Source organism: Mustelus asterias, unplaced genomic scaffold (assembly GCF_964213995.1).
Source record: "Mustelus asterias unplaced genomic scaffold, sMusAst1.hap1.1 HAP1_SCAFFOLD_145, whole genome shotgun sequence".
Classification (NCBI taxonomy): Eukaryota; Metazoa; Chordata; class Chondrichthyes; order Carcharhiniformes; family Triakidae; genus Mustelus; species Mustelus asterias.
Window position 1 is genome coordinate 902,512 of NW_027590170.1, and position 14,519 is coordinate 917,030.

At 43.7% G+C, this 14,519-nt stretch overlaps 2 non-coding genes across 2 annotated transcripts; both read left to right on the plus strand.

The window, feature by feature from the left end:
* Positions 1-7,537: 7,537 nt before the first annotated feature.
* Positions 7,538-7,627, plus strand: trnap-agg (transfer RNA proline (anticodon AGG)). Its single transcript is given in 2 exon segments — positions 7,538-7,573; positions 7,592-7,627. It is a non-coding gene; the product is annotated as a tRNA-Pro (tRNA).
* Positions 7,628-14,291: 6,664 nt separating this feature from the next.
* Positions 14,292-14,364, plus strand: trnar-acg (transfer RNA arginine (anticodon ACG)). The gene has a single exon. It is a non-coding gene; the product is annotated as a tRNA-Arg (tRNA).
* Positions 14,365-14,519: the final 155 nt, after the last annotated feature.

Here is a 14,519-nt window from a genome sequence, read left to right on the forward strand (position 1 = left end):
CGGTGAATCCTGGGAACTACAGGAACAACCAGGTGATGGGGAAGAAGGGCAATAGCTCCTTCTTCATGTACAGCCTGTTATCCATTGCAGCGGAGGAGTGGGCCAGCGGCGCTTCTTACTCCTGTGTGGTGGGACATGAAGCCATCCCCTTGAAGATCATCAACAGAACAGTTGATAAATCCAGCGGTAAACCTAGTTTTGTGAACATTGCCCTTGCACTGACAGACATCATCAATTCATGTGAATGAGAAACAGTCGGTTACATTTCAGCTCTTAAATAAACAGCAATATTAGGCCTTCCCTCAAACCCAAGTTTATTACACGGGCGTTGGCGTTCAATTCATGCTGCGTAATTTGTCAAAGAAAAAACTGTTTAGTAGGGAAGTACCAGCTTCTTCACTTCTGCCATCAGACTTTTGAATGGACTAACTATGTATTAATCTGGTCTTTCTGGACGTCGTATCTCTGACTGTAACACTACATTCTGGACCCATTCCTTCCCTTCTCCCCTTTGTGCTCTATGAACGGTATGCTTTATCTGTAAAGCGCGCAAGAAACAGTACTTTTCACTGCACACCAATAAATGTGACAATAATATATCAAATCAAATCAAATCGGAAATGTACCTGCACTGGCCCAAGTCTTACACCGAGCGCTCCCAATTCCGACACGCCACAAATGAGAGAAGTATTGGATCTCATTCACTACATGGCTGCACGGAATAATTACCGTAGCTTTCCTCCTGTTGAAATCTGATCGTTTCTCATTGCTACCAAACGCATGTATGAAATTGACATTCCTGTGTCTCTGGTCCGTTCGTTGTCCATCACCCTCCCTTTAGTTGCTCGCAGCCCATTGCCCCATGAGACTGGGAGGAGAGTTGCATTATTTTCCTCACTGTTCACTTGATGTGATTGTATGTTAAGATCCTTCGGAATCATATCTACATCATAGATTTTATTTGAGCTTCTGTTGTAAATACTAATATATTCTTGGCAACAAATCTCTTGTTACTTTGAGCCATATCGAGTACCCCTAGATTTATTTCAGCCCCCTAGTCTGGAATGGCACTTTCTGATTCTAATGATGGATCAATTTCTCTGCCGCATGGTTATGGTTTTCCACCGAATTGTACTTCGACAAAGCAAGTTATGAAGTGCATGTAACTGCATATTGGAACGTTCACTTCCCACTAAGCATTGTCAAGGTTATTTATGATTTCCTTGTATCCATCAAACCCCTGTTCAAGACAGTGGAGCTGGCAACATTGGGTGGAGTATTTCTTCGAGTTGGAAGGACCCTTTTGCAAGCATTTGTCTCTGAGTGCCCTGGAATCAATGTGAAAGGTCATGGACATGAAATATGAGTTTCAATGATCGATCCACAAATGCTTCCAGACTTGCTATTTTTTTTCTCGCATTCTGGCCGACAGATGCAGAATTCTGATGAGCTTTAGATGACAAAATGAAATCAAATTTTCCATTTTGTGAGAATGAAGCATACTATCTAAATGACGAGATATTCCAGAGCTCTGAGGAGCAGAGGAATGTGAGTGTCCGAGTGCATGAATCACTAAAGGCTATTAGGCAGGTACATCAAATAATGAGGTAAACTAATAGATTGTTATCACTTGATGCGAGGGGAATTAAGTACAAAAGTACCACGATAATGTTTCAGCTCTGCAAGGCACGAGTGAGACTATTTTGCTGTACAGTGTATGGTATTAGCAACTTTTTCAAAAAATCTGTAAATGTATTCAGAGAAAGTTTATCATTCTACTCCCTGGAATGGGTGGGCTGTTTTATGAGGAAAGGTGAGATAGGGTAAACTCTATCTGTTGAAATTTAGAAGAGTGAGGGTTGACTTGACTAAATATATATAAGATCCCGAGGGGTCCTGACAGAGTGGATGTAGAGAGGATGTTTCCACTTGTTGCACACATAGGAACTAGGGTCCGTTGTTTAAAAGTAAGTGGTCACCCATTTAGAACGGAGATGAGGTGAAATATTTTCACTCAGAGGTTTACTAAGGAGGTTGAATCTCTTGTGAAGAGGAAGAAGGAGACTTATGTTAAGATGAGACGTGAAGGCTCAGTTAGGGCGCTTGAGAGTTACAAGTTAGCCAGGAAGGACCTAAAGAAAGAGTTAAGAAGAGCCAGGAGGGGACATGAGAAGTCTTTGGCAGGTAGGATCAAGGAAAACCCTAAAGCTTTCTATAGGAGTAAAAGAATGACGAGGGTAAGATTAGGGCCAGTCAAGGACAGGAGTGGGACGTTGTGCGTGGAGTCTGAAGAGATAGGAGAGACACTAAATGAATATGTTTCGTCGGTATTCACACTGGAGAGGGACAGTGTTGTTGAGGGGAGTACTGAGATGCAGGCTGTTGGACTGGATGGTATTGATGTTCATAAGGAGGAGGTGTTAGCAATTCTGGAAAGGGTAAAAATAGATAAGTCCCCTGGGCCGGATGGGATTTATCCTAGGATTCTCTGGGAGGCTCGAGACGACATTGCAGAGCCTTTGGTTTTGATCTTTGTGTCGTCATTGTCTCCAGGAACAGTGCCAGAAGACTGGAGGATAGCAAATGTTGTCCCCTTGTTCAAGAAGGGGAGTAGGGACAACCCTGGTAATTATAGACCGGTGAGCCTTACTTCTGTTGTGGGCAAAGTATTGGAAAGGATTATAAGAGATAGGATTTATAATCACCTAGAAAGGAATAATTTGATTAGGGATAGTCAGCACGGTTTTGTGAAGGGTAGGTCGTGCCTCACAAACCTTATTGAGTTCTTTGAGAAGGTGACCAAAGAGGTGGATGAGGGTAAAGCGGTTGATGTGGTGTACATGGATTTCAGCAAAGCGTTTGATAAGGTTCCCCATGTAAGCTTTTGCAGAAAATACGGACACATGGGATTGAGGGTGATTTAGTGGTTTGGATCAGGAATTGGCTCGCTGTAAGAAAACAAAGGATGGTGTTTGATGGGAAATATTCATCCTGGAGCTCAGTTACTAGTGGTGTACCGCAAGGATCTGTTTTGGGGCCACTGCTGTTTGTCATTTTTATTAATGACTTGGATGAGGGCGTGGAAGGATGGATTAGTAAATTTGCGGATGACACTAAAGTCGGTGGAGTTGTAGACAGTGAGGAGGGAAGTGGCAGGTTACAGAGGGACATAGATAAGCTGCAGAGCTGGGCTGAGAGGTGGCAAATGGAGTTTAATGCGGAAAAGTGTGAGGTGATTCACTTTGGAAGGAGTAACAGGAATACAGAGTACTGGGCTAATGGTAAGATACTTGGTAGTGTGGATGAACAGAGGGATCTGGGTGTCCATGTGCATAGATCCCTGAAAGTTGGCACCCAGGTTGATAGGGTTGTTAAGAAGGCGTACGGTGTGTTAGCTTTTATTGGTAGAGGGATTGAGTTTCGGAGCCAGGAGGTCACGCTGCAACTGTACAAAACTCTGGTGCGGCCGCATTTGGAGTATTACGTACAGTTCTGGTCGCCATATTATAGGAAAGATATGGAAATGTTGGAAAGGGTGCAGAGGAGATTGACCAGGATGTTGCCTGGTATGGTGGGAAGATCGTATGAGGAAAGGCTGAGGGGCTTGAGGTTGTTTTCGTTAGAGAGAAGAAGGTTAAGAGGTGACTTAATAGAGGCATACAAGATGATCAGAGGATTAGATAGGGTGGATAGTGAGAGCCTTTGTCCTCGGATCGTGTTGGCTAGCACGAGGGGACATAGCTTTAAATTGAGGGGTGAGAGATATAGGACAGATGTTAGAGGTAGGTTCTTTACTCAGAGAGTAGTAAGGGCGTGGAATGCCTTGCCTGCAGCAGTGGTGGACTCGTCAACGTTGAGAGCGTTCAAGTGGTTATTGGATAAACATATGGATGATATTGGAATAGTGTAGTTTAGAGGGGCTTTAGATTGGTACCACTGGTCGGCGCAACATCGAGAACCGAAGGGCCTGTACTGCGCTGTAATGTTCTATGTTCTAGAGGCTCGTGAATCTTTGGAACTCTGCCTGAAAAGGCGGTAGAAACAGAGTATTTGAATATTTTTAAGGCAGAGGTGGATAGATTCTTGCTAAGCAAGGGGGTGTTAGGTTTTCTTGATTATGAGGAGTGCAGATTACTATCAGATGAGTCACGATCTTATTAAAATGGCTGAGAACGTTCGAGTGTCTGATCGGGCTCCGCCTGTTCCTTGTCTATATGTTCAACTCTCACTCCACTATTCAGAAGAGTTACGCATTTCCTATGAGTCATATTATTATAATACGTGAACAATGATTTGGTCCATATTAACTGACCATGAATCAAACCGCGGCCGTGGAGATAAACTGGTCGAATCTTGATCACTGGACCACCACTGAGGTTGGAGACAAGCGAATCCCGTGGATACACGAGATTGCAATACCGATTTTGTTTTACAGTGATTCAGTTTTCTTTATAAATTCTTGAATTCGCATATTGTGCACGTGTCGACAAAAAAGCAACATTTGAAGGGTGGTCTATTGTGGCACTGAGAAGTAGATGAATTGTTGGAGTTTAATGAAATTTTCGTTTTCTATCTCATTTTTCAAAACTTAAACAAATTAATAAATAATTTCAGTGGATAATTCACTCCATTCTTTAACTCGGCTCTGAAATTCCTTTGAGTCCCAGCATAAATAAACGGGTTGATGCAGGAACTCAGAAACTGCAGCATATATCCGCTTTCCTCCAAGATAAATGACCATTCACTAATATCAGGAACAGAAAAATAAGGAACCTTTGCAATTCGGACATAGAGTATCGTCACAAAAAATAACGTATATAAGAGATGGCAAAGAGTAAAATAATGGACTTTCTCCGCTTCTCCACCTCTGGGTCACTCTGTTTTTCTCCATTACTCTGTGCCCGGAGTCTCCTGCGGGCCCGATTAGCCGCGACAATGTGTTTGACGGTCAGAGCATTGAACAATAAAATCAGAATAAATGGGATACAGGGCATTGAAATTGTTCGAAACAAATCATAGGCGTCCCATGCGGGGGATGTATAAAATAATTGTTTTATAACACAGAACCAAGGTATGTTGTCAATTATATGCAGAGGTTCAAAGATAAAATACAGGAAGGATGTTTTTAGAGAGCTCAATGTGCAGACGGTCCCTATGACCCACGCTGCTGTCTTCTCCGTGCAGTATTTGATTTTCAGCTTCTGGCAGCAAATGCCCACAAATCGATCAAAGGTGAAAGCAACCGTTAACCAGGCAGAACTGTCAATGGTTGCGTAGATTATCACAACGTGCAGAATGCATATTGGTGTGATTGACAGGAAACTGCCGGGGAAATAAATCCCAGCAGTCCGGCTTAATATCACGCTGGTGATAATGACCAAGAGATCCATCAACGCCATGGACACCACATAGTAAATTATACATCTGGAGAGACCACAGCTCCTTCGGTATAGGATTAAAATGACTGCCAAGTTTGCTGTAAAATAGAGAAGGAAAGGGAACATATGGGTGACAGCACGATAGACAAGATGTTATTTTCTCAACTCCCATCCAAATGATACAAGATTGTGCAAGAAATTGAAACGTTTGCGACTTGATTCTGCTTTGCAAACTGTCCCTTGTTCGGGTTCCCATGCACATAATCATAAGAATTATAAATAAGCTGGGTCAGTGACATGGAACTGCATAATGCAATACAATATAATGAAATTTAAGAAAATATTAAATAACCATAAATGCAACTTCAGGAATAGTCAGCAACTTATTACAGGACACGTTGGATATGTAATTATAAAAATACATTAATTGCCATATTCAACTGGAAAGTTCCCATCTCGTTCAACTTCAAAAGTTGCCCCATCTGGAGAATTATTCTTAAACTATTCACTGTTGGAAATGCCTGCATTAAACCAAAATATAAATCTTCAATCAAAACAGCGGGAGCCAATTGGCGTTTCTCTGAATTTACAAAGGCAATGTTGAAAGGAGCTCCTAACCTGAGAATTAGCCGTAATTGCTGGTGTATAATGTAATACTGGAACTGGCAGATGTAAAGGACGCAATTGAAGAGAGTCTTACTCTCATTGCAGGGGTAAATGAACAAATCTGACCTGAAGTGCATATTTGAAGGTAAATATCAGATTTGGAGCTCGCAAGCAGTACTGGGTCCATTCAATATGTCTTCTGAAATTTCAGAGAGAGGCGTGCAACTGACCGCAGGCATTTCCAAAATCACTTATATTCCATGCAAAATATGCCTCCAGTTACCGTACCTCGGTCAACATAGTCAAAGCAATCAGAAAAGAATGGAGAGAAATTGTGACTTGTGTAATGAGAGTCCAGGATACAGACTGGAGACGAAAATAGTGTTCTTGTGTTTTTTATGGGTGTGTACCAATTACTCACCAAAGAGCCACGATTGCAATCCTCCTATACTGTCAAAAACCCATTGACACCTAAGGTCTGTCAATAAAATATTTCATTATGTTCAGACAGCAATTATTTGTACGACTCAATCCATTGCTCTCAATATCCACAACACGAAGAATATCGAGAATTATATCGTGATAACGTTGTGGTAATTCGCCCACTGGAACAGGGAGAAGATGATACATATTTACATGCGCAGAGAGGTGACAATGTGATAATTCAAGCACAACAATGATACTGATAATACAAAAGTTACATGTTTGCACGGCAATAACTATAACTTCCAATAGCAGCAACAATAATACTGCAGAAATGGATTTATGCTGTGGTATCCAAGTGAAAATTCGTAATGGTTAGTGTGTCAATGTTGTAATCGAACTACATGTACAATATAATAACTTTGAAGTAATCCATCTACAATAACATTGCTAAGAAAAATATAACTACATTTCTAAATTGAGTTTGCAGTGGTAAATAGCAAGGTAGGACGCGTGAGGTGGGACAAAAGTGTGGCACAGGTCAGAGGCAGGGAGAGCCACAGTGAATGAGGCTCCCGCGGGCCTCATACAAAATCTGGCACAGGTCGATAATCAATGATTCATTGTCAGGACAACACATGGTGTTAAAAATCAGCGAAAATTTACTCATAGTGAACCTGACAATACAGTCCCGTCTAAGTGTTTTCCCTCACTGAGGTTACTGATTGTCACTGTTGGGAAGTTTAACATGTTTTTACTCATATTACTATCACATCAAGTCCAATCGCTCCCCGATCCTTTCACACAAACCCACAGATCTCCCAGGTGAACCATGTCATCAGACAGACCACACCTTTCAAAAGTGATCAAGTATCAAAGGCAGACTCAGAGTTGTCACATGTTGAAGTCGCTGGGTTAAAATTATTGACTGTAACATGTGTACTTTATAAACAAAAACCCACAGTTGCAAACAGTCGAGGTAACAATATTGGACGGATATTTTGCTGGAACTTAAAGTCCACAAATGCTGATGCGGTAAGTTATTTAATCAATTTCGGCTTTCACTCGAGGTGTCAGAACTGCTTTGTAGAAAGTTAAACAATTTTTATTTTGCTGGCTACTAACGTGCAGGCTCGTTGGTCTAGGGGTATGATTCTCGCTTAGGGTACCTCGCCCCATTAGCATGCGAGAGGTCCCGGGTTCAAATCCCGGGCGAGCCCCGTTTTGACCGAAATATTGTGTTCGAAAGGAGATATTGTGATTTGTTTCAGGTGCAAACGGCGGGATGGCTTTCTGCTGACTGGCTCCGAAAAAGAGTCACAAAGGCACAGAATCTTACAGCACGGACAGAGCCCACTCGGACACCCACATGGCAGGCGCGGACATCCATCATGTCTGCGCCTGCCACGTGAGAGCTGGACGGGAAGCGTTCGTTCTGATTCTCGCTCCACAGATACTTCCAAAAGTACTGACATAACCCAGTATTTTCTGTTTCTATTTCAGGTTTTGAAAGTCCGCAGTGTGCTGCATTATATTAGACTTTGGGCTGACAAGTGGCAAGTAACAGTCGCGCCACACAAATGCCAGACAATGTCCATCACCAATAAGAGAAAATCTAACCATCGCCTCTTGACAGTCAATAGTTGTTCCATCACTGAATCCCCCACTGTTAACATCCATACGGTTACCATTGACCAGATACTCAATTGGACTCGCCACATAAACACAATGGCTACAAGGGCAGGTCAGAGGCCAGGAATACTGCGGCGAATAACTCACCGCCTGACTCCTCAGAGCCTGTCCACCATCTACAAGGCACAAGTCAGGAGCGTGATGGAATATTCCCACCTCGCCTGGATGGGTGCAGCGCCCACAACACACAAGAAGATTGACATCATCCAGGACAAAGCAGCCCGCTTGATTGGCACCACATCCACAAGCATTCAATCCCACCACAGCCGATGCTCAGTAGCAGCGATATGTATCTAAAAGACACACGGTAGCAATTCACCAAAGATCCTTAGACAGCACCTTCGAAACCCATGACCACTTCCATCCAGAAGGACAAGGGTAGTAGACACATGGGAACACCACCACCTGCAAGTTCTCCTCCAAGTCACTCACCATCCTGACTTGGAATTATATTGCCATTCCTTAGCATGGCCTCATTCTGTGGTGTACTCATTTTCTAATTTAGTGCGTACCTCACCCTGAGGCCGTGAACTGCAAAGTATTTTCTCATTTCTCATTTCTGTCATCTCTCCCTCAATGTCAGCAAAACGGAGATTGTCATTGACTTCAGAAAGCGTCGAGGAGAACATGCCCCTGTCTCCATCAAAGGGGACGAAGTAGAAAGGGTCCAGAGCTTCAGGTTTTTAGGTCTCCAGATCACCAACAACCTGTCCTGGCCTCCCATGCCGACACTATAGTGAAGAAAGCCCATCAACGCCTCTACTTTCTCAGAAGACTTAGGAAATTTGGCATGTCAGCTCCGACTGTCACCAAGGTTTACAGGTGCACCATAGAAAACACTCTTTCTAGTTGTATCACAGCTTGATATGGCTCCTGCTCTGCCCAAGACCGCAATAAACTACAAAGGGTCGTGAATGTAGTCCAATCCATCACTCAAACCAGCCTCCCATCCATTGATTCTGTCGACGCTTCCTGCTGCCTCGGCAAAGCAGCCAGCATTGTTAAGGACCCCACGCACCCCGGACATTCTCTCTTGCATCTTCTTCCTTCGAGAGAAAGATACAGAAGTCTGAGGTCACGTACTAGCCGACTCAAGAACAGCTTCTTCCCTGCAGCCATCATACTTTTGAATGGCCATTACCTTGCATTAAGTTGATCTTTGTCTACACCCTGACAGTGACTGCAATACCACATTCTGCACTCCCGTTTCCTTCTCTATGAACAGTACGCTTTGTCTGTATAGCGCGCAAGTAAAAATGCTTTTCACGGCATACTAATATATGTGACAATAATAAATAAAACCAAATCAAATAGTTTCATTTCTCCTGACTTCCACACTATTCCTGTTGTTACATTTCCTCCCTCCTGAGTTTCAGTCGTTTCAAATTCCCACATTTTTCACCTTTTCCTGTTGTAATGAAAGGCCATGGACGTAAAAGATGAGCTTTGTTTCCCTGTCCACAAATTCTGGCTGAATTCCTAAGTTTCTGCAGCATCTTCCGCCTTCGCTGCAGTTATCTGATCGGATTTGAATGGCCAAGAGAGCATCTTTTCTTTCAATCAGTGGCTGCTTATAGGCTCCTTGGTGTAGGGGTCTGAATCGCATTTTGGTATGCCTTAACCACCGAGATCCCGAGTTGAAATCCGAGACTAGCCCTACTGTTTCTTCTTATCCCTGTTACATCAAAACATCGAAACCAGGAGTAGGTCATTGGAACATCATCTACCACTCATTGTTGTCATGCCTGATAATCAAATTCAATACCCTGATCCGCCATTTAGCCCCAAGAGCTATATTAAACTTCTCTTGAAATCATAGTGTTCGGCCTCAACTACTTTCTGTGGGAGAGAACTCTGCAGATTCACCACTCTCTGGCTGAAGGAAGTCTCATCATCTCAGCCGTTATCCTCAAACTATTATCCCGAGTTCTGGACTCCCCACTAAAGAGAACATTCTTTCTGAATCTACCCTGTTTCATCCGGTCAGAATGTTATAAGGTTCCATTAGAATCATAGAATCCCTGCAGTACAGAACGAGGCCAATTCGGCCCATCAAGTCTGTACTGACCGCAATCCCATCCAGGCCCCACTCCTGTAACTACATGCATTCACCCTGCTAATACCCCTGACACTAGGGCCAATTTAACACGGTCAATCAACATTAGCCGCACATCTTTGGACAATGGGAGGAAACCGGAACACCCGGAGGAAACCCATGCAGATAGGGGGAGAATGTGCAAACTCCACACAGACAGCGACCCGATGCCAGATTTGAACCTCGGACCCTGGCGTTTTGAGGCGGCAGTGCTAACCAATGTACCACCCAAAACATATCTGCCCAGAAATAGCCAGGATTAGTTGGCAAGAAATGCATTTGCCAATGTTGGACACCTAAGTGTTAAAATAAGCCGCATCCCAGAAGTGACTCGAACACATGCTCCCTGGTTTAGGAAGCCAGTGCCTTACGCGTTAGGTTACTGGGACTATCGGTGAGCTACTGCTGCAACTTTAAAAAGCTGTATATCTCCATCCACATAGACAGTGACTAACCCCAGAATCGAAATCAGGTCCCTGGTATTGTGAGCCAGCAGAACTAGCCACTGTGCCGCCCTCTCCCACGAAGATTTGATCAGATTTCATGAGCTGCAGATTTTGTTTTTTCCTTTGCATTGCAGACTTTGGGATTGGTCCACATGGGGTTTCGTTTGAGAACCTGAGCACAAACTGTGAAGAAACTATCAGCACAACACACTCGCTCGAAAATAAAGATATGATCAACAGGGTTGGCTATGTAACTTGACGTTCATTTTATCTCCATTCACCTCTTCAGCTGGCCCCATGATTATGGAACTTTTTGGAACAGCTTGTGATGGAGCCCACGAGGGAACAGGCTATTCTGGACTTAGTGTTATGTAATGAGCCAGACGTGATAAAAGATCTTAAAGTAAGGGAACACTTAGGAAGCAGTGATCATAATATGGTAGAATTCAGTCTGCAATTTGAAAGAAGGAAGGCAGAATCAGATGTGAAGGTTCTACAGTTAAATAAAGGTAATTACAGGCGCATGAGGGAGGAACTGACAAAAATCGACTGGAAGCAGAGCCTAGTGGGAAAGACAGTAGAACAGCAATGGCAGGAGTTTCTGGGAGTAATTGAGGACACAGTGCAGAGGTTCATCCCAAACAAAAGAAAGGTTATCAGAGGGGGGATTAGGCAGCCATGGCTGACAAAGGAAGTCAGGGAATGCATCAAGGCAAAAGAGAGAGCCTATAATGTGGCAAAGAGTAGTGGGAAGTCAGAAGATTGGGAAGGCTATAAAAACAAACAGAGGATAACAAAGAGAGAAATAAGGAAGGAGAGGATCAAATATGAAGGTAGGCTAGCCAGTAACATTAGGAATGATAGTAAAAGTTTCTTTAAATACATTAAAAACAAACGGGAGGCAAAAGTAGACATTGGGCCGCTCCAAAATGACGCTGGTAATCTAGTGATGGGAGACAAGGAAATAGCTGAGGAACTTAATAAGTACTTTGCGTCAGTCTTCACAGTAGAAGACATGAGTAATATCCCAACAATTCAGGAAAGTCAGGGGGCAGAGTTGAATATGGTTGCCATCACAAAGGAGAAAGTGCTAGAGAAACTAAAAGGTCTGAAAATTGATAAATCTCCGGGCCCAGATGGGCTACATCCTAGAGTTCTAAAGGAGATAGCTGAAGAAATAGTGGAGGCGTTAGTTATGATCTTTCAAAAGTCACTGGAGTCAGGGAAAGTCCCAGAGGATTGGAAAATCGCTGTTGTAACCCCACTGTTCAAGAAGGGAACAAGAAAAAAGATGGAAAATTATAGGCCAATTAGCCTAACCTCAGTTGTTGGCAAAATTCTAGAATCCATCGTTAAGGATGAGATTTCTAAATTCTTGGAAGTGCAGGGTCGGATTAAGACAAGTCAGCATGGATTTAGTAAGGGGAGGTCGTGCCTGACAAACCTGTTAGAGTTCTTTGAAGAGATAACAAATAGGTTAGACCAAGGAGAGCCAATGGATGTTATCTATCTTGACTTCCAAAAGGCCTTTGACAAGGTGCCTCACGGGAGACTGCTGAGTAAAATAAGGGCCCATGGTATTCGAGGCAAGGTACTAACATGGATTGACGATTGGCTGTCAGACAGAAGGCAGAGAGTTGGGATAAAAGGTTCTTTCTCAGAATGGCAACCGGTGACAAGTGGTGTCCCGCAGGGTTCAGTGTTGGGGCCACAGCTGTTCTCTTTATATATTAACGATCTAGATGACGGGACTGGGAGCATTCTGGCCAAGTTTGCCGATGATACAAAGATAGGTGGAGGGGCAGGTAGTATTGAGGAGGTGGGGAGGCTGCAGAAAGATTTAGACAGTTTAGGAGAGTGGTCCAAGAAGTGGCTGATGTAATTCAACGTGGGCAAGTGCGAGGTCGTACACTTTGGAAAAAAGAATAGAGGCATGGACTATTTTCTAAACGGTGACAAAATTCATAATGCTAAAGTGCAAAGGGACTTGGGAGTCCTAGTCCAGGATTCTCTAAAGGTAAACTTGCAGGTTGAGTCCGTAATTAGGAAAGCAAATGTAATGTTGTCATTTATCTCAAGAGGCTTGGAATACAAAAGCAGGGATGTACTTCTGAGGCTTTATAAAGCACTGGTTAGGCCCCATTTGGAGTACTGTGAGCAATTTTGGGCCCCACACCTCAGGAAGGACATACTGGCACTGGAGCGGGTCCAGCGGAGATTCACACGGATGATCCCAGGAATGGTAGGCCTGACATACGATGAACGTCTGAGGATCGTGGGATTATATTCATTGGAGTTTAGGAGGTTGAGGGGAGATCTGATAGAAACTTACAAGATAATGAACGGCTTAGATAGGATGGACGTAGGGAAGTTGTTTCCATTAACAGGGGAGACTAGGACGCGGGGGCACAGCCTTAGAATAAAAGGGAGTCACTTTAGAACAGAGATGAGGAGAAATTTCTTCAGCCAGAGAGTGGTGGGTCTGTGGAATTCATTGCCACAGAGGGCTGTGGAGGCCGAGACGTTGAGCGTCTTCAAGACAGAAATTGATAAATTCTTGATTTCTCAGGAATTAAGGGCTATGGGGAGAGAGCGGGTAAATGGAGTTGAAATCAACCATGATTGAATGGTGGAGTGGACTCGATGGGCCGAATGGCCTTACTTCCGCTCCTATGTCTTATGGTCTTATGGTCTTATGGGTTCAGTGAGCTGCCTGGATGTTTCTTTTTGTTCATGTGGGTGTCGCTGGCTAGATCAGCATGCACTGCCCATCAGTATTTAGCCTTGAGAAAGTTGTGGTGAGCTGCCTTCTTGAAACGTTGTAATCCATTTGTACAGGAACACTTACAGTGCTGTTAGGGAGGGAAGTCCACGAATTTGTCCCAATGACAGTGAAGGAACGGCGATATATTTCCAAATCAGAATGCTGAGGGAATTGAGGGTGGTGTTGGCTGTGTGGCGTTGGAGGGGGGAGGGGGGAGAGGGGGCGGGGGGGGGGGTGGCAGGGGAGCTGCCAGGTGGAAGCGGTCTTGGGTTTGGGAGATGCTGTCTAAAGTGCCTTTGGTGGATTCCTGCATCATGCAGACAAGTGGAGAATATTCTATCGCACTCCTGACTTGTGCCACGTCGATCGTGGACTGTTTTGTGGGAGTCGGGAGGTGAGTTACTCCCACAGGATTCCCATCCTCTGCCCTGCTCTTTTAGCCACTGAATAAACTGATAACATGCGTGCTGAGTCAGAATAGGTGTGTCTTCTTTCCTGCTCAGTTTGTCGTGAATTTTCCGCACTTTTGTCTTTTCCTGAATGTATTTTGAGGCTCAAGTAAGGGCCAATGCCATATGATTGTAAGATACTACATTCAGGTAATATTCAATCGTGGATTCACTAGCGGGAGGGGTACGGTTTCGAGTCATGTTGTTGACGCTGGATTGATAAAGCAGAGAAGCAGGCTGAAGCTTTGGGAACCAGGGTTCGAATTCCAACACAGCAGATTAACTCAATTCAAGGCAAAGTAGAATTACTGTAAGTGAGTAGAGAAAATTTTAATTATGTAATATTTCCTCACTAAAACGAATATGTTTTGACCATGTTTCTGCCGATTTTGAAGCCTCGGACCGATATATAAACATTGCTGCACGCTGCTTTGCCGTGGGCTAGTGGCGCAATGGATAACGCGTCTGACTACGGATCAGAAGATTCCAGGTTCGACTCCTGGCTGGCTCGGTGTGATAATTTAACAGTAGTTCACAAACTCCATGTTCGTGTGGGTGAAAAATGTGTGTTGACAAATTTTGGACCAATTCAGAGAAATGTTGACCAAATGCAGTCAGCTTCTGTGATGAAATTTATCTTAGCCAATGATTGTTCAAAAAAATGTT